This window comes from Pteronotus mesoamericanus, unplaced genomic scaffold (assembly GCF_021234165.1).
Source record: "Pteronotus mesoamericanus isolate MK-2021 breed Mesoamerican mustached bat unplaced genomic scaffold, CSHL_Meso_final contig_90, whole genome shotgun sequence".
Classification (NCBI taxonomy): Eukaryota; Metazoa; Chordata; class Mammalia; order Chiroptera; family Mormoopidae; genus Pteronotus; species Pteronotus mesoamericanus.
The window spans coordinates 35937487-35957760 of record NW_026555277.1 but is presented as its reverse complement, the minus strand read 5'-3'; the positions used below and the strand labels follow the sequence as shown (position 1 = coordinate 35957760).

Below are 20274 nucleotides of genomic sequence, written 5' to 3'. Positions count from 1 at the left end.
TCCCCCAACCATGGCGGGCATCAACAATCACTTAGAAACATTTTTTCCATTGAGCCTGGACAACTCCAGAATCCTTAACCTCGTGTGATTAGCATTTCTAAGGGAGACAAGACCATCTGCCACTCCAGCCTAAGTCTTCTGGCCCAGAGCCACCCATTGCAAGTTCCCAGTTCCCTCAACCATTCCTGACATGCACTGGTTTCAAATTCTCTGTGCATCCTGGTCACAGTGACCTCAGTATACACCAGTTTGTCCACGATGAACCTAAAGCAACCGATTTTAGACTCTTGAAGTGAAGATAATACTCTTTAATAGTCTACTGAAAAAGTGAAGGAGAATTATTAGCTTCCCCATTTCAGTATTATGCTTCTACCAGCACAGGTCAGTAGCTATGTTCACTGGCCCTAGTCACACCAATGGCTCACACTGAACCTGGTTACTTAAGACATCTAGGTTTCCTTCCTACAATCCACGAAACCATCCCCCAAAACCTGTCCCAACTCCCTCCTCTATACTATTTATATAATTGATTTTTAAACTAATCACATTAAGTTTACATGCAAGTGAATGTAAATGATCCAGATTCTATCATTCAACGCAAGAATGTCTTGGCTTTACGTTTCAGTATGATAAGCATTTCGTCTGTGCCTTCAGATACATTATCAGCCAACATGTTAATGCTGGATGCCCTTCCCCAAATGTTGCATAAGGGAGAACACCTTGGACAGTCTGGCCTGGGAATGTGGCCTGGGACTCCGCCAAGCATCTCTTCCAGCAGCGTGAAGCAAATTTCCCAACCTCCAGATTCTGCATGATGTAAAAGAAACTTATCTGTGTTTAAAAACACTCCCCATAATTCAAGAAATAAATGAGCATGTGAAAGGAGAGAAACTTGTTTTAGTTTGGGCACAGTTTCAGTTTTCAAAAGCACATGAAGGCAGAAAGAAAGCATCAAAAAATGCAGCAAATGCTGATGGTAGCAGCTCCAAAACCAAGACTGATTTAGACTAAATCCCATGTGGCAAAAATTTTATTCAATGAGTTGCCTTCTTTCTCTTTCTTCCCCAAACCCTTCTTAGCCTCTCTTTCTCTTTCAGAATTTCCCCCTGAAACAGTAAAGTGTTCTGCACCTGATCACTTCCATGAATGAAACAAAATGCAGACAATGTGATGACTTTTTTTAATCTCTGTGCTTACCAGAAATTGGCACAAACTTAACATATTCTGTTTTCTACTTCCTGAAGCACAGTAATTGGCATCGCCCCTGGAATCCAAAAGTTTGACAACTTTTAAGCAAAAATCCACCAGTTAAGTTTATACTTGCTACTAAGTCAACTTTAATATTTCATACATTCCAAATAATTTTATGAGTGAACCAAATTGTGCGTAAGAAATTTTAGAACTAAGCCAACTAAGGGACATTTATCATAGGTACTGGGGAAAAAAGAAAGTATTATTACATGTATTTTCTCCAATTTCTGCCTTTGCGCCAAGAAAACAAATAAACATTTTTCTACAAGTATGATATTTGTTGTCTACATTGCTAGTCAGGATCTGAGGCAACTATTAATCATCAGCCTATTTGTTCATTCAATGTATTTGTCAAAGTGCCTCCTCTGGTACCAGCAGTCTTAGATGCTATTATGGGAACATGTAGAAATGAATTAAATACAGATTTTGTCATCAAAGAATTTTAAGCTAATTTATAATTATTGGTTCCTGGTTCCACTGCTATTTTTTTGGTGCTGGCGCAGATGTATCCCTTTAGCTCCTCTAAGGTTGAGGTAATTCTTACCGTTTCCTTCTCCTTGTACGTTTTTTCCCTTACTTTTCTTGGTGTTTAAAGTCTTGCTACATATATGACCCTTTATTTTTAAATCTTCTCAAATCATTAAAGTTAAAATTAGATTACAGATCAAAAAAATTCTTAAGGTCTCTCTACTCAATTTATCTGGTGTCACTGGCCCTTGGAAAGTGCAACGAATTGCCGGTAGTAAGTGAATAAAATCAGAACCTTTGCATTCCATGCTGCAGTTATATATCCTCGAAAATAATGAGCGTTAAAAAGGAGACCAGGCCTTATTCCTGGCAGGCTATTCTACATTTGGCTACTATATTAAATGCTAAAAGGCTTTAGCATATGTATTGACTTGTAAATCTGCCTATTTTAAAATCTCATCTACAAAACCGAGTGTGTACTAATCCCCTCCCTACCCCCTCTCCCCCAACGTTCTCTCTCTCTCTCTCAAAACACCTGAATAGGATCTAGTAACTGTAGCCTCAGAAAAATGGCTCATAGGGCACATAAACCATCTGACGGCTAAAGTTGGTGATTTTGTTCTCTAGGTGGCACTATTACTTCAACTTTTGATGAGTTGCTTAAAGTATTTTAAAATGCCTGTTTATTTTCTTTGTATTTCCATTATAAATATGTTAATTCCATACATAATAGTTGTAATTTAATGACAGGATGCCTTCTAGTTTTATTTTAATAAGCCAATTTGAAGTTAAGTGGGGTTTTTTTTTTTAGATACATAATTTCACATTTCCTAGTTATATTGTCTCAGAATTAAGGAATCTTCTTCCGCCAGCTCTCCTCCCTCCAAAAATGCAGAAGCATGTCAGAAACACAGAAGGTCGTCATAAAGCTTCAGTCAGACCAAAGGAAACAAGATGAAAGCACGTTTAAGAGCTACTAGGTTCTGCGAGCTTTCAAAATCAGGACATTACTACCATGACAACCAATGAAAGTTCTTTCAAGTGAACCTTTGGGGAAAACTGTATAACATTCATTACTCTGGGCTCTTTAAAAATAAACTTTGATTTTGTTATGGCTCTCACTGAAGCCTGAAATTTACTTGGCTTTCCCCCAGTCACTCTCCTGTCCCACACCGAGCCCCCCAATTCATCTAATGGAACCCATCCTCAATTGTTAGGCAGTGTATAAATGGGACATTAACGCAATGCGCCACTGCTTAGCCTCCAGGATGTTTGTTCATGTGTTTCCCCAAGAGCATAAGTCCCCCAGAGTTTGTACATGAACTTGAGTACTTGCATTTATTTTTAAAAATTTTTTTCAATTACAGTTGACATTCAGTGTTATTTTGTAGCAGTTTCAGATGTACAGCATAGTCAGTCAATCATATACTTTACAAAGTGTTCCCCCTGATATTTCCAGTACCTACCTGGCACCATACATAGCTATTACGATATTATTGTGTGTATTTCCTAGGCTGAACTTTGCATCCCAGTGATTATTTTCTAACTATCAATCTGTACTTTTCAATCCCTTTACCTCTTTCACCAATTTGCATTTAAATAAAAGCTTCCATACCTCTTATCTGACCACTCAATTTTTTCTGCAGAAATGAGAATACCTTCTTCCTGTTCCACTTAGTAAACACACCCATTAACCACTTCCTCACTCCAAAGTTTTTCCAAGTCAATGTATTAGTGAGATCCATGTTTCATGCCTGGATCAATAATGACTCCATATATTTAATAACTGGACCCGTGAGTTTCCTAAGCCTTTAGTATAAGCATTCTGGAAAGCCAGAGATGCATTTAAGTACAAAATTATTTAGGATTAAACAATTCTATGCCTTAAGTGGAATTTTAAGGGAAATTTGAGGACACATATGCCTAAGTTTAAAAATACTAAGGCCTTCCACTGTTTCCAGGGTTAAACCCCACATACAAATGACATACGGATTTCATTTGCCAACATCATTTATTGCTTAGCATCACTCCATACCAAACAGAATAAATGGATGCAGAGTGTAACGGGTAAGTTTGCTCATTCACTTTTGAAGCCCATCTGGGCATGTTATTCATCCTAATAAAGAGAATTTATCACTTAATGTGATTCTTGTTCCAATGATTTCTTCCTCCACTGAACAACAGCTAGCATTGAAACCTAGAATTCCCCGCAATTCTCTTCTCCATTCCTGTTTAAAATGCAATTCACAGCTTGAGATCAGAGAGCCTGCCAGTGGTTGAATGACTGCACTAGATGGCTGAGAGTCCTTCAATTAAGCAGCAATTTTGCAATTAGTGGAAACTGAGTGCTAACAATCGTTTGAAAACTAGTTGAGACAAGTCAGCAATTACCCTATTAAAGGGATATATTCACTTGCATGGGCTAAGCTAGCCCCTTCACGCAAACTGAAATCTTCCACACGGGGAGATGCAAGTTGAAATGTTTTAACTATCACAATAAACTCAGTATTATGAGTGTCTGAAATGAGAATGCCTTTCATTTTAAAAAATATCCAGAGGCTTGCTATCATTCACTCTATTTGCTGTTTTCATTCAGGAAGTTTAACATTCTTCTTTTTTTCTACTCTGGGAGAAACTTCCTAAATCTTAAAATGTTAACGAACAACTTGTATATGACTTTTGCACTGTGTATATCTTAGGTATCTTTGAAGCTTAGTCGATCAAGTCTGTGATTGAGACCCAAAGATGCTGGCTGTTATATTCCACAAGTTCACTACCTGTGAAGGGAGGGTGGAGGGGCAGGGGTGGGGCGGGGCGTGTGTGTGTGTGTGTGTGTGTGTGTGTGTGTGTGTGTGTGTGAGAGAGAGAGAGAGAGAGAGAGAGAGAGAGAGAGAGAGGGGGAGGGGGAAAGAGAGAGAGAGAGGGGGAGAGAGGGAGGGAGGGGTGGGGGAGAGAGATTTACAGAAGGTTTTAAATACAAAAAAAATGTGAACAACCTCTTTGCTGTATTTTCAGGTGGGTGTGCTCAGCTTGTTGTGTGAACTAAGCCACAAACCAGAGCTATTTATGTTTGAAAGAAATGAGATTATCAATCATCTACATTTTGACTGATAAAAAGTTGGGACTCAAAGCTTCCAGGAAGGAGGGAATCATTTACATTGTAATGGTGCCCTCAAAGCAAAAACGCAGGGATTTTGAGGTAGGATTTTAGAAAACTGCATTATTTACAGGATTCCCTCTGCTTCTAGTGAGTGAAAATTAACCAGCAATATTCTAGCACCTCTCCATCCCTCTTGGGCCATTATGAAATTTAGGCAATTAACTCACATAGTATAAACGGATAATTTGAAGTGATTGTTGCATTTTAGGCAAATAATCACTTTCTTGGTTCCTTTTGTTTGCAAGTAAAATTATACTTACTGAAAGGACATCTTAAAACAGACTTCCTAAATGCTTCATTTTCTCCATACTTTAATGCTGACCGACTATACATCTCAAATGACCTTAAATATCACTTTAAAATAAACAAGGTTCCCAGGCGCTAATTCAGCTCCGAATGAGCTATGAAAGACTCCAAAGGTATGTGAAAAATTACTGTTATTTTGCTTTAAAAAATGTGATGTCTAACTATGCCTGCAATGTTCTAATGTTTCAAAACACGTACGGAAGTCTTGTTTATCTGGAAACCATTTCTTTCCGCTTATATCATTTATAAATAGGAAACGCTTTGTAATAACTTAAAATAGCTCTACATACATAACACTTTTCCTGTCATAGTACTTATTATCAGTCTATATTTACCAACATTTATCACATTTTGCAAAATAAAGTAAAAGACAAAACACAACGACTTTATGGCCCTGGAATTCCAGTAATGGTGACTAACATGTTTTAAATTCCAGTAAAGTTTATGGTTACATTTCAACAAGTGTCTCTTTCCTTTCTCTTACCTCTGCTGCTAGTCCAGATGTTAACTTACAAAAGAAAAATCTTAAGCAAGGTATTTGCAAAATCAGGGAACAGGAGTTAGTGATTATCTTAAAGGGGTGCCATTCCCAAGGCCAAAACTTTGTAGTGTGATTTTTATGTGCAATGTGATCTATTTTGTTTAAAAACTTGAAGCATTAGGTACCATAATCTCAGAAACAAACCTTCAACCTAAAAATGATAATGTTGCATGAGGTAAACATTGCAGGCTCCCATGTTCATACAAATTAAATCTGTAAGTATACCGCAATAAATAAAAATGTAAAAAACATATGTACATATAAATATAATTTTATAACTAAAATGGCTTTTGACCTTACCAAAAATTCACGTAAAAATAGATTTTTGGATAAAAACAGAGAGCAGTTATTTTCCAAGAACTGGGGCCAGTTTAAAGGTTTCATTTAATAGCATAACACGTTTTATATGCAGTTAAAAACCAACGTTCCTTATTACATACTGCTTTACTTTAAAAGATAACTGTACTAAGAGAATGAATAAACACTCAGAAATATGCTTTTCTTTGCTCCTGGCCAAGAACATTCCTGCATTCTTGTCAGAAAATGTTCACTGGGCACTGCTGACGTTGAGGAGTAAGTGTAAGACACCTGGAAAAGCCTAAAATGAGATCCAGGGAGCCCTAACCCACCGCTAACCGTAGCCTGTCAAAGCTCCTCCAGCGCGGAAAACTTTTTGCATTGGAGCCAAGGAGGCGCCACGGAATCAAAATTCATGTGGAGTCAGAAAGCATCATTCAACAAGTCCCTCCTACCAGCTCCCGAAGGAATCCAGTAAAGCCATCCCTTAACACTTCCCCACCCCCAGGCTCCCGCCCCCAGCCGCTGCTCAGGGCAGCTTGGCCGGCAGAGGGCACCCTCTACCTTCCCTAGCACCGCACTCCCTGCCCCCTCCACCTCCTCGCCCCTCCACCCGCGTCCCTCCACCCTGCTCCACCACGGCACACAAACACAGCATCTTCCTACTGCAACTCTGGTTGATCCCAGCGGCCGTGAGGCTTTTCTCCCCTGGGGATATCCCCAGCCTGCAATTTCCCTTCTCTGCCCGTCGGGCATAAAGCCCCCAACCCTCGGCTATTTCCTTCCAGGCACAGGTCACTTACCCATTCCGGCTTCCCGGTTCTGCATCCCCAGAGACCCACTCGAGCCAGGACTTCCCACCCACTTAGTCCTCAAGTCAAAACTTTTACTGCCCTGGACGGTGTGCCTCCAGGAAGAGAGGTGTGCGGGGTGGGAGAGGTGTTGGCACTGTCAGCCCCGGAGTTCCGCAGCCCCCTTAAGATCGGAGCTGTGGGGGTGTCTCAAGTTTTCCAAGATGCATTGGCATTGGACCTGTACCAGTCCTCTTTGGTCCTAACTCCTGGGGAGCAGGTGACCAGGTGCCGCTGGGATGGAGTTCCCGGGATGGGGATGCGGTCTGAGGGAGCAAGGGGACCCCCAAAATTTGAGCGGGGACCGCCCAGCCCCTGGGAAAGATTCATATCCCAGCATCGGCACCGTCACCTCAGGTAGGGCCCCCGACAGCTGGCGCCCAACAATGTGGGGCTTGGCGTCTCAGGACCCGTCCTCTGCTGGGGGAGGGTTTCCGGGGATCCCCGGGACAAGGTCTTCGCTCCCGTCGCGCAGCTCCCTGTCTCCCGCAGCCTTTCTCTCCCCCACCTCTGGGCTTCCCGGGGTCCCTCTCCCTCGGGGATCCTGGCTGCGCCTCTGGTTCCTCTGATGAGCTGCGCAGGAACTCCACATCCTTCCTTCTGGAGGAGACGAAAGGAGTTCTGGCCTCTTCCCCTAACTTCGGGGGCCCCCTAGCCAACTTTCCCCAGCAGACGGGCGGCTCCCGCGCCAAGTCCAGTGCCTAGTGTTCGCCTACCTCGGGGTCCACACAAAGCTCACGGGTCGCGGGCGGCGGAGTCACATCGTTGTCCGGCTCCTGGCCCCTGCGCCCAGACCCGGTCCCCGTCGCGGAGCCCCACGCCGCCTGCCCCAAAGCAGGGGTGGCAGCTGCAGTTCAAGTGTCTCATCAAAGCTTCACGAAGAAGAGGTGGGGGGCGCGCCAAGCTGGCTCCTGGGCCCCGCCCGGGAGCCCGCGGCGCGACGGGGTGCACGGGACAGCGAGCGGGCGGGTCCGCCCGGGCGCGGCGGCGACAGCGACCAGGAGCTCCAGCTTGCGCTTGGAGCTTGGGTCAGACATTATTTAGCCCTTCGGTTGAGCTTCGATTGGTCAAACGGCACCGCCCCCCGCCCCCCCTCCCCTGGCTCCCCCGCGCCACCGATACCCGTGCGGGGCGGTCGCTTAAAGGGAACGCCGCGCCTTTTCCTCTCCGCAGCTCAGTCCCCGGGACTCCCCGGGCTTCCCAGGCCCGCGCGCCCCGCGCTCTGTCCCCGGAGCCCCGCGACGTAACCCCGCGACCCTAGCGTTCGCCTTGGGCACCTCCGCAGGACGCACGCGCTGGGCCCACAGCTTCTCAGGGAGTCCTAACCCCCGCCCCGGGGAACCCCGCGTCCCGTGCCCTCGGCGGAAACCCCGACTGTGCGCGCTAGGGCAGGAGGAAGCGAGTGCGAATCCTGCGCCCCTGGGGTCTTGCTCTCCTCGCTTGAAACTCCCACCGCCCCATCCCAGCACCCAAGTTCAGTGTGAGAGGGCGTGCGTATCCCCGGCCACAGACACACCTTCCCGCACCACGGAGCTTGCAAACGCGAGCACACAATGAAATCGCACAGAGCGAGGGGGCTATTGGTTTACTCCGCTGCCTTAAACACGCCGGCTTAACAAGAGTTCGCGCACTGACCTCTCCGGAGTTTGCCTAATAGGAATTCAATCAAGATAATAACGGCATTCTTTATTAATGAACGCCCCCAGATAACGTTACACCAAGTTACTTGCTCCAGCCAGGAAAGCCGAGGCAATGACAGACCTCATTAAAGCCACACGCTTTTAGCCGACCAAACAGAGAAAAAAGGGAAAGAGAAAGAAAGGAAAGAAAAAAAAAAAAACCCACCTTTTCAGTCACTACTTGTCAAAGTAAACATCAAGGCAGCTGCTCGGGGGAAGACTTCGGTCCCAAAACTCCCAGACTATTTTTTTCCCTCACGTTCCCTTTGGTTAAAAAGAAGGGGGGTAAGGGCGAGTATGTGGTGCCCGGTCTGTACTCCTTCTGTTCTGCAGCAAAGAAGTTAAATTATTGATAGTGGAAAATGCATGGCGGAGGTAATACTCGCACCCCCTGAACGAGGAGCTCCATTTGATCACGGCAGAGGCAGGGAAATTTCATGCTAGCTCGCCGGGGGGAGCGGCAGCGCCAGCAGTCCTCTCGGCGGTGAATGGGAAAGTGGGTGGGAGTCCACGAGAGGGCTCCACGGTGCCTTGACGCGCGCTGTCATATGATACCTCCGCTGCCTCGAAATAGACACTCTAGTGCACGAATTACCAGAATCAAAATTCAGCGCATTTAAAATGATACATCTTTTATTAGAAGAGTTCCGTTCCAGGCATTGCATGGTTTTGCAGATGTTTTCACTTCCCTCCCAAGCAAACTTACACACATAAACCACCCTTTTAATAATGGACCTTGGCAGCAAAGATAAATAAAAAGCCTTCAGTTTTAACGGGTAAGGGGAAGCGTTTGGCTCAGTTGATCCTCCCCTCCTCCCCACCCCACCCCACCCCCCAGCCGAAGAGCAAACAGTCTTTCCGATTCAGATTTGCCGGTAGCCGAGACCCTTGGAGAGAGAACTGAAGTGGCTCGGGTCCTGAGGACCACTTTCAGTTTGCCACTGGACGAACCCTGTCAACCGTCTACCTAGGTTCCTGCATAAAGCGGAATTTTCTTCCTATTAGGTCGACCGATTCGTACCCACTAGGACAGACCTTAATTTTTAGAACAAGGAACAATACAGCAATACTTAACTTGGAGTCCTTGGACCTGCTCCGAGCATGAAAATCACCTGGCTACCTGTTAAAATGCAGATTTCTCTTCCAGAGGTGGTGATTGAGTACGGGTGGGGCAGGATCCAGGGATTAGCCTTTAACAAGCACTTCAAACAATTCGGATGCAGAAAGTCTGGGGTCACACTTTAAGAAACACTCTCTCTTAAGGCATGCATAAGTTGGTATCAGAGGAATCTCTTATTTCCCCCAAATTTGGTCAGGCAGTTTTGTGTGTATGTGCATTCTGTAATTTCAAAGAGGTTTGACCTAATAATTGCTGTAAGAATTTCCCTAAGCACTCAAACATTAATTTGGGGAAAGAGAAAGATTTATAAACAGTTTCCTTTCCTGGACCCTCTTGTGGTTATCCAGAATGTGCTGTTAAGCTGAGTATGTAATGTTAATATGTACTCAGTTCAGTTTACCTAATGGTTTACAGTTAACAAAATGAGTTCACTTTTATTAGCTGTTTTAGAGCTTCTAAAGACTAGCAACTGGAAATATTATTCTCATTTTATAAATGAAGAACCAGAGGCTCAGTGTCATGAAATAACGTGCCCAAGTTCATACAACTAAATGCCAGAGACAAGATTTCCATGAACTCAATAACTTCACCTGGGAACATCCCTGCTTCCTCCACTCCAAAATAAGTGAAACTGTCTGTTCCCTGGAAGTGTTATCAAGGTGTGTGATCATTCAGAGCATCTTTGCAAATTGTTGGACTGAATAGTCAAATTATTCAAATATATGCATATTCTTAGAGTGTCACACATTTAGCTTTGCACCTCTGGCAGCTTGACAGAGCACATGACCAATACAAACTACCCTACTGCACAGATAGTGAAGTTTATTGTGGAACATTAAATGAATGTGAAATATGTGGGCTAGCCAGAAGCAATAAAGGACAGAGTGCAAGAATCTGGGCTCGGCCACCTCAGAGAACTTCTATATTGATTCCCACGGGTGCAGGCTGAATGCAGACCCAATTTCTTTTAATATGGAAAAACAATTTTAGGGGCTAGTTTTATAAATTAAAAAAAAATACTTGCACTGTTTTATCAAGTACATGAAGAGTTCTACTCTTTATGTTAACTTCAAACTGATGCTTACTTTCCAACTTTAAATTTGCTTGAAAATGAGTTATTTCCCCAGCTTTTCAAGCTCAGTTGTAATTTACTTCCTTTCTGAAAAATCTGGCAAGTAAACGTCAAGAATCTTAGCAATCTTCTCAATGCTGCTCAGTTAGAAATGATGGCAATCATCTACCTGTTAAACTCACATTGCCACATCAGCATTTCTGCTGAAGAAAAAGTGTTCTCATTTCCAAGCCTCTCTGATTGTGTCTGTGACCAATCTTCATATTTCTACTCTCCCTTGACATTATACAAATAAATGTTTGTATCTTTACTTTCCAGTGTGTGGTGCAGTTTTACTGAGGAAAAGACAGAGGAGTCAAAAGTAGCAGGAATATATAGAAACAAAAAAAAAAAATCAAATGCCAATTTAGATAAACCCTCTGATGAATCAGACACCTTGACACTTCTAAGCACTTCCAGGCTTTCTGATTTGTAATTATAGTGTTACCAGACTTGAAATATTTGCCTTCTTGCCTTAGAAGTGCATTTACATTCAAAAACAATGACACGGCAACGAACTAAAGTTGTACCAGTGTCTTGCATGGAATTCTAAATAATACTTTATTTGTTTAATATACAATGCTTGAGGTCTAAGAGCAACATTTTACAAAGTTATTTTCCTATTGTGATCAAGAGTGATATTGAGAAAAAGCGTCACTGCTTGAAAAGAAAATGTTCCCTATTTCATGTTTGTGGGCCTTAAACAATTAATTTTGAATTTTGACCTTTGTTTATTTTTCATTATGATCTAATACTACACTAACCCAGTGTTGTAGAAACACAAAGTTCAGGAAGAAATGTGAATTCCCATCCAGTCTTGCCAGGAAATATATAGTTATCTTCACTACCCAGGTGGGAACAGAGGCAATAGGCTCAGATTTGACATTGATATACTTTTTTCTATTAATAATTTTAATTGGCTGAGGTCAATTCTAGTATCACCATAAGCGTCTCTGTTTAATTATGCTTATTTATGCTTCCTAGTTACTCCTGCCTTATGTCTCATTGCAAAAAAAAGAAAAAGAAAAAAAGTTGTCTAGAATAAAATAAATTGATCTCAAAAACTTCTGAAAATTGAAATAATTAGCATAAGGGAAATAATAAGTAAACAGAAAACTGCCCTGCTGAGCGGAGTGAAAAAGGTATTTTCAAATTCATGCTGGATGATGTCAAAGGCCCAACCCAGTGTTGAACCATGTCACCCTCAGTGCTTCGAATTATTGCGTTAGACCTGTCCTGAGAAAAATCTCAGGGGAGAAATAATATCCATATTTATTAAATGGCACTATAATGTGAGATGTGTTCTTCCATGAAATTCTATTGAACCATAAAGATAGCTCAATGCCATCCTTGAACATGTCCAAATTTGTCAACACCTGTTACGGGAATTATGTAACCAGGCATGGCCATTAGTGGCAAACAAAAGAAAGGGACCTAATATAAGACTATGTTAAAAGGGCCAAGGTTAGAAGACTAGGACAAGAAGGTAAAAAACTGGTCCCATCTGGGAGTAATATTTAGTTGGATCGAGCGAAACAGGACAAAAACCATTGCCAAACTTAGACTAACCCTCAAACACATGAAAGCCATCAATTTATAACCCTCCAAGTTACCAGATTTTCCCTGAGAACATTTAAAAATTAATGGTGAAGAATATATTGGTTTTCTCATTGTGATGTTTCTATAAGCCTGGTCAAAAGGCGTGTGACTGTGGACTTAGGACAGAAGTGAGAGCTGACCATGACAGCCAGCTGTGATATTTGTTGGCTTTACTGGGAGAAAAGCCATGGAAAGAATTAGAAAGTTTAAACCAGAGGGTTTCAGGAAATTGAAGCCAACTGTAAGGAACAGATTACCTTATTTTTGAGATCCAACTATTGATGTTATCTGAGGATTTGGGTGAGAGACTTTCCACCGTTAAATTTTATATTCTTCATGGGGAAACAGAAAAGTTTGCGACAAAAGAGAACTTACAAGAAAATAGTCACTGAACTGCCTGAAGTCATCTGAAAGACTCACACTAAGGAATCAGCCTATTTTTAATGTGATTCTGAATCTACATAGTATTTACCTTTAATGATCTTTTTGATGAAGGATTTGGGTGGATGTGCAACTGGCTCTCTTGCCCAAGTCCTCAAGACAGCAAAAGTGTGATGGAAATAAAATCTTCCATAGCATATGTGTGGCAGCAAGGATCAGCCTTCAGATTTGCCTAGCATACAGAATCATTTAGAAAAATCTGAAACTCTTGACTTTCTCAAAGGCAGTTTACTTTCCGTTTATTACCTTAGTAGTTACATTCATTCAAATGATGAAAACTTCCTGAGCACCTACCATCAGACACTGCTCGATACAGGCAGATGGATAAAATACATTTCCTCCCTTTAGGTGATCAAATTCTAGAACATAAAATTTGTCTTTTAATCCATTTGGGCCGCTTGTGAATTAGTTAAAAAGTAGTTTTGTTTTGTTTTGTCATGGGTTTGGTGTCTAGAAAGATTAGCATCAGCATGCCCCTAGTGGCCAGAAGGTAGTAGTGATGGACACAAAACTTGTTTCTAAACCCACTTGGGCACCTAGCAGCAAGAGAGGGCCTACCACCATTCATCAGTGCTCTGGCTATCCTTGGTTTGCAGTGTTTTACAGAAGCAGGCAAAGGATAAGGGCTTGGGAGGGAGGAGTAGAGAGGAAATGAGACATAGCTCAGACAAGTAACTTTTTCTGAATATGATTAGGAAGACATAAAATAGTAGACATAGAAGAGACCTTAAGACTTTCTCTTTTTCCTCACTAATTATAGGAATATCATTGAAGACCAGGGAAGTGGACAAGTCATCCTGTTTCTGAGGATCTTTCTAAGAACCCAGTAATTCTAGTGCTTGGACATTCCCACTTGTAACACATTTTTACTCTCGTTGTAATTTATAACTTACTTCATTTCACCCAACCTTAGTGAAGACGGAAAACAGCTGCTTACTAAACAATTTGTATTATTAAGTCACCACTCAGACTTTTCTCATAGCAAGAAATCAGATCTCACAACCTTTCTTCATAAACTCCAACTTCGAATCCATTAATCTTTCCCTTGGTCTACCCTGGACCTCCTCCAAGATTTCCATATTCTTCTGAAAATGTGGAGCCCCAGACAAGACATGTGTGTGAAATTATCCAGGGCTGAGGAAACATGGGAGTCATGAATATCTGAACACAGCTGTTGGGAAAAACTAAAGGAAGATTCAATCAGATTGACAAATCTTCTTGCAACTTAGAGACAGAAGTGATTGTTTCATAAAAAGATGAGCTTTCTTGCCAATGTTGTGTCTTCTTAGTTTTTAGAAGAAGTGCTTTTCAAAAGAAACACATCTTGATTGGGACATTTAATTTTAATACTTTACTCTCAATATAATTGCTTAAGAATAAGTGATATTTCTGCACTCCATTTAATTTCCCACAATTTGGGACCTTAGCTGTTAAATTGGGATAATTTCTATTTTGATATAATTTTAATGTAATCTGATGTAATTTTGATAGTATTGATGTAATTTATTTCAGAAAGTAAGGTCTATGAACACTATACTACTACTGAAGTCTGAACTTTTTCCTAAATTCAACCATTATCTCTCTCTCTTTTTTTTTGCACAGAAAACCTAATTAGAATAGTGTAAGGTTATGTTGAAGTCCATAAAAGAAAATTATGCTAACCTACATGATATCTAGCATTAAGTTTACCTGATTATTTCACTTGTCAAGTATAGCTCTATTATGGCCTCACAATCCAAGGTGACCAAATATTTTCTATTCTAATTCTAGAGCCTAGTAGAAAGCATGGGATCAGCAGAAATAGCATTCCCACTACTCATGGCTAGCTGTTTAGGACATATTTAGAAGCATTTAATGGTAATTGTACTATCAACTGGGTAGTCCATAAAATAGGAAGACATAAAATAGTAGACACAGAAGAGACCTTAAGACTTTCTCTTTTCCCTCACTAATTATAGGAATATCATTGAAGACCAGGGAAGTGGACAAGTCATCCTGTTTCTGAGGATCTTTCTAAGAACCCAGTAATTCTAGTGCTTGGACATTCCCACTTGTAACACGTTTTTACTCTCGTTGTAATTTATAACTTACTTCATTTCACCCAACCTTAGTGAAGACGGAAAACAGCTGCTTACTAAACAATTTGTATTTGTTTAATACAAACTGTATTAAAGGATGATCTTGAAGTCCCAAAGAAGAAATTATGCCAGAAATGGAACAAAATTAGCACTCTGAAAAGGAGGAGAACATTCACTTCCCCTTCATGATATCATTTTGAGAAACTGTCAAAGAACTCTGACCAAAAGGAGACTACCAAGAGTATTTGTGGCGGTAGGCACTTCTGAAAACTTAGACTGTCTACCAGTGCAGGGCACCAGTGAGGGGGAAGTCTAGCTGGACCTAAGAAAGGGTGATGCCAATGCAGATGAATAGAACAAATACAATGTTTCATAAAAGCTGAGGATAGAGAGATGTGGTCAAATAGGAAATGAATGCTGGAGCACACGAATTTAAATTCCAAGACCCCTTAGTCACCATCTTAAAAAAATTTTAGTCATTTCTATATATGCATTCAGGGAAACTCATTTTCCTCTGATTGGACAGTAGTCGTGACCTGGGAGAGGAGACAATATATGGAAATGAGAGTGCAGATGGTTAGATATCAAATTCTGGAAGTCAGATGTTGATTCCATCATACAAATTAAATATATTTCTCAGATGCAAATTCAGACCACAGTAGGACTTTCCTCAAGACAGCCTTCATGTTAAATTAGAAAAATGAAGACCCCCAAACTTTATTACCAGTTTCAAGCTTCGCCCAAATGCAGTTTAGCATTGAGGATCTTTTTATTTCATAGGCATATTTTCCTGGAAGCCTTGGGGAGAGTGAGCCAATACTATCATATATTCTGACTTTTCCAGTAAAAATGCCCTATATTTCTGACCTTGTTAATTTAAAAAACGTGTTCAGAATAAATGATTGAAGTTAAGTTGCATGATTCATTGCTTTATGTCTATACTGAATGCTAATTTGAATTATCATTCTCACATAATAAACATATTCTTATGGCATTACAACCAGATTGTGGATGTTGATCATCTTAGAACTACTTTGCAAGCCAAATTTCCATTGCCTTCCATTTTATCTGCACACAAAACCTAATTAAAGTAAGTAAAAATAAGTTGAATTCCATAAAAGAGAACCATGTTAACTCACATGATACCAATTTATCTCAAAAATATGTGGAAGTTTGATATATATATATTTTACTATTTGCATAACTAATCAACTTTTTTTCCTAATATTACTTTTTATTATTGTGTTTTTGGTAATTCATGGTTATTTATGCATATGATTTTGCCCTCCATTCCTAGGGAGAATTTATAAGGTATCTAAGTACTTTATAAAGTATCCTCCAATTAACTGATGTTCATAAGAGCACAACCTCAGAACAGTATTTAATAATAGAAATTAATCACAAAAGTGGAATTATATGTATGGATTCCACATGAAGAACAAAGAAACAACCTTAAAGACTATTTTTTGAAAAATGACATGGGTTAAATTAATAAACATTTCCTAACATTTTTTAAGACTAAGGATTTGAATAAGTACAATTGCTTTTAGAATGTCTCCCTTATTTATTGATCATTTTAAGGGAAATAAATAAAATTGTTTTTGTTTTCCTGAGGCTAAAAGCTAGAAGAATTTTGTTACGGAAAAACAAAAAGCTGTTGTTAAATCTCAGGTAAGAATCTAGAACCAAACGAAGTAAGTCAAAACACAGGGAATAATAAAGGAATTAATGAAAATTTGAGATTTCAATTCATTTTAGCTAGTGTCTCAATAATTGTAAAGTTACTACGGAGTGTTGAGGAACTTTAAAATAGAATTAGTTTTATCTTATTTTAAAACATATTTATTAGCATGCTGTTAACATTTTGTTAATTATGCTTATATTTTAGTAATTAATCTCACTCAGTTAAAGACAAAACACTTTATTTTGAAAATAAAGATAATTAAAATCTTGTAAAGACTGTCCACTATTTTCTTATGTTTTACTGAAAAACAGAAAAAATATCATTGTAAAGTGATATGGTTTTTAAGACCCATATAGTAGTCAATAGTATGGAAAAGATAGTTTAAACTCTATCATTTTCTGTACCTTGGTAAGTCACTTTACTAGCCCAAGCTTGTTCACATATGGCACTATGAGTTCCATAGAAATGTTTGTTGAATAAATTGAGAGATCTACACAACTGTGCACCTCAGTTGCTCAATCAATAAAATGAGGGTAGTGGGCACTAAGCCATGGTTGTCGAGTCTGGCAGGACATTTAGACCTTAGCTCAGAAAGAAGTAATGATTCAGGTGAGTTCAGTGCACTAGGGTAACCAATGAACTAGATCACATTTATGGTGTTTTTTTGCCATGTAAATTTGGTTTCCTTTAAGAAACTGCATGTCTTCTGGTAAACTAAACTTGTAGCTTATACAATTTTTTTCCCTAAAGTGAGAGGCCTCGAGCCAAGGTGAGGATTCATACCCCTTTGTATATTTCATAGTTATCTCTGACAAGGCTTTAGGTGGGCTTTTTCATGCACCAAACATCCTTCAAGATCATCCTTTTCTGCTAGACTCGTTTCTGGGACATCAAACGCATTATGCATTCAGGCGATCTTTCCTGCAGAAATCAGACTGAAGGCGGGAGGAGGGCCCCCAGGGACCCTCACCGCTTTGATTCCTTGCATGACTTTGGCAGCTCCGCAAACACCACTGACCTGTGCTATCTAAGACTTACCAGTATGCACCCAATCCCTCATTTAAAACCACATCTTTCCAGGATTTGCTTTCCAGGAGGAAGATGAATGACACTTTAAGGACGATGCCCAAGTAGATACATAATTCCCTTACCAAGACTATCTCCCAGCTTAGTTTCTAGAGCAGGCCATTCTGAGTTCCGAGTTGATGCAAATACACAAAGGACCCAGATACAAATTCTTGGCATTCTCCCAAATGAGTTGCTATTTCCAGAGAAGCTCCAACTTTGGCGTGGAGTCTTCAGAGGAAGAACATTGAATTGCACAAGGAAATCCAATAAACATTTTAGTCCCCAACAGGGACTGTGAGCCTTGTAATTATGTTTAGGATTGTGCTCGTCCATCTTCTTCTTCTCCATATCTGTAAACAATGTGTTAGCTTTGGAGATTTGTTATCCACTGTGTTTTGGATGAGGGCGTTCCTCACAGCATCTGCATGGCTATAGTCAGTAACAATTTGAAAAGGCAAATTTATGAAATGGTCTCTAAACACACTAAATCCTAATGTAAACAATTTATAATGCTTCTTACACAATAACTCTCAGAAGTCAATTAACGTGGAACTGCCCTAAACAAGTTAAGAAATGAGTTAGAAATCATCCATTGGGTTGATAAAACAAAGTAAGTGGAAGGAAGAATGTGCAGGTGAAGAGTTCTAGATACTAATCTTTCTCTTCAGTGACTATATTCTTATTTCTGGGCAATTCTCTTTCCTGCCAGTGTTGTAAACATGACAACAATGATAATAATAACAGCTAAGATTGCACAGGGATTTACAGATCTGCTCGCTGGTTAAAAGAAAGGGTTTTGCTGAATTGAACACACAGGACAATTTACAGTTGATATATTATAGAACTGTACACCTGAAACCTATATAATTCTATTAACCAATGTCACCTGAATAAATTCAATAAAAAAGAAAAGAAAGGGCTTTGCAATTGGACAGACTTGGGTTTGAGTCAAGCTTAGTCAGTTATTGGTCCTGTCAAGTTAGGATAGTTAATTTTTTTTTAAAGATTTTATTTATTTATTTTTAGAAAGAGGGGAAGAAAGGGAGAAAGAGAGGGAGAGAAACATTGATGAGAAAGAGAAACATTGATCACTTGCCTCTCACACATGCCCCAACCAGGGACTGAACCTACCACCCAGGCATATGTCCTGACCCAGAATCGAACTGGCAACTTTTTGCTTTGTGGAACAACATCCAGCCAACTGAGCCACAGCAGTCAGGGCAGAATACTTAATTTATTAACTGATGCTTCCATTTCCTTATTTTAAAAATGGGAATAACAATAATCTCTGCCTAGAAAGATTGTTGTAAGGTTTCAATTAACTACGAAAATGTAGAATGCTCACCACAGTGAACTCAATTAAGTTAGATTTTATTATTAATTTATTTGATCCTTATGAAATATTTTAAGTATTGTCACTCTTTCCATTTTGTTATTGTGAAAATAGGGCTTCAAAAAGGATAGGTGACAATTAGTGGTTTGAAAGTCTTTCATTAGATAGGAAGGATTCAATATAATTCTAAAACAGCACTTGTGGCCATTAATTTTGAGATTCTTAGCCATCTCAAAGGGTTGTGGTGAAGATCTTGTAACAAAAGGTATGAGCAAATGTAACAATGGTAGACCTAAATCTAATCTGGGTGGTAGTTATTAGGTAGAAAGATGTGATTTTATAATGAACTTTGGAACAAGAAAACTTTCGGTTGAATTTTACCTTTTCCAATTAACATTTCCTATATAATTTCGGGTAAATTAAACTCTCTGAGCTCCAGTTTACTTATTAATATAATTAGAATATAAATCTATCTTAAAGAGTTGCTTTGAGGGTTAAATAATAATATATGTCAAATGCAAAACAAGGAACTTGGTGCTGGACAAATGCAAAATAAATGTTATCCCATTCCATCATGATTTGCATATGCGTTTCCATAGGATAGTAGTAATGACAAAAATAAAGTCTTTATAGCCTGTTGAGGTTAGTGAAGTCACACCAGGTAATTATGGAAATACTGAATTAATGACCAGAGTATAAACTTTTTCTCTTTTTCAATGGAGTGATGGGATTTCTACGGCAGTAGAGTAGTGCTGGTAGTATTAAGGATAAATTTTAGAGTAATGGCAAGTTCAATGAATACAAACATGTCTATGATACCCTAACCATCTCATCACTTGGTTCTTTCTCCACTTGGCAACTTGTTTAATGGCAAAAGTGAGTTTTAAGATTTTCTTCAAATGTCAGTTTCCTTTTGCCCTGAAGAAAAACTTAATGACCACCTCTGAAAGGCAACAAGTGTTCTGCTGTCAAACGTGTTGGGGAAATGCTGCACAGTAGTATTCGCAGATTTTGTCACCAATAGAAATCATAGACACCTTCATGTCACATGTCAATTGTTCTTGACATCTTAAAATACATTGGTGCTTATCACTACTTAAAAATTATAGAATGTTTAATCATATGGCTAGATCTTATTTAGTGCATTAAAAACCACTAAATTACTGTCATACATATACTTTTTTTATTTTTAACTGTATTTCAGTGTAATCAGCTTCATTTATAATCTTATTCTTTATATTATTCATTTAGGAGCATTATTCCGAGAAGGATTTCCATAGGCTTGAC

General features: G+C 39.9%; 1 protein-coding gene across 3 annotated transcripts in view; it reads right to left on the bottom strand.

Annotated features, from left to right (window-relative positions):
- The window catches only part of BDNF (brain derived neurotrophic factor), a 52004-nt gene that overhangs the window by 24512 nt on the left and 7218 nt on the right, over window positions 1-20274 (bottom strand). The window contains exon 1 of one of the 3 annotated variants that reach the window (XM_054585975.1): window positions 8720-8772. The exons of 1 other annotated variant lie outside the window; for it this stretch is intronic. The gene's annotated coding sequence lies outside the window, so the exon portion shown is untranslated. Of the gene's footprint in view, window positions 1-7590; window positions 7752-8719; window positions 8773-20274 lie in introns of those variants that run through there. One more of the 3 variants, XM_054585973.1, reaches the window with a different exon arrangement.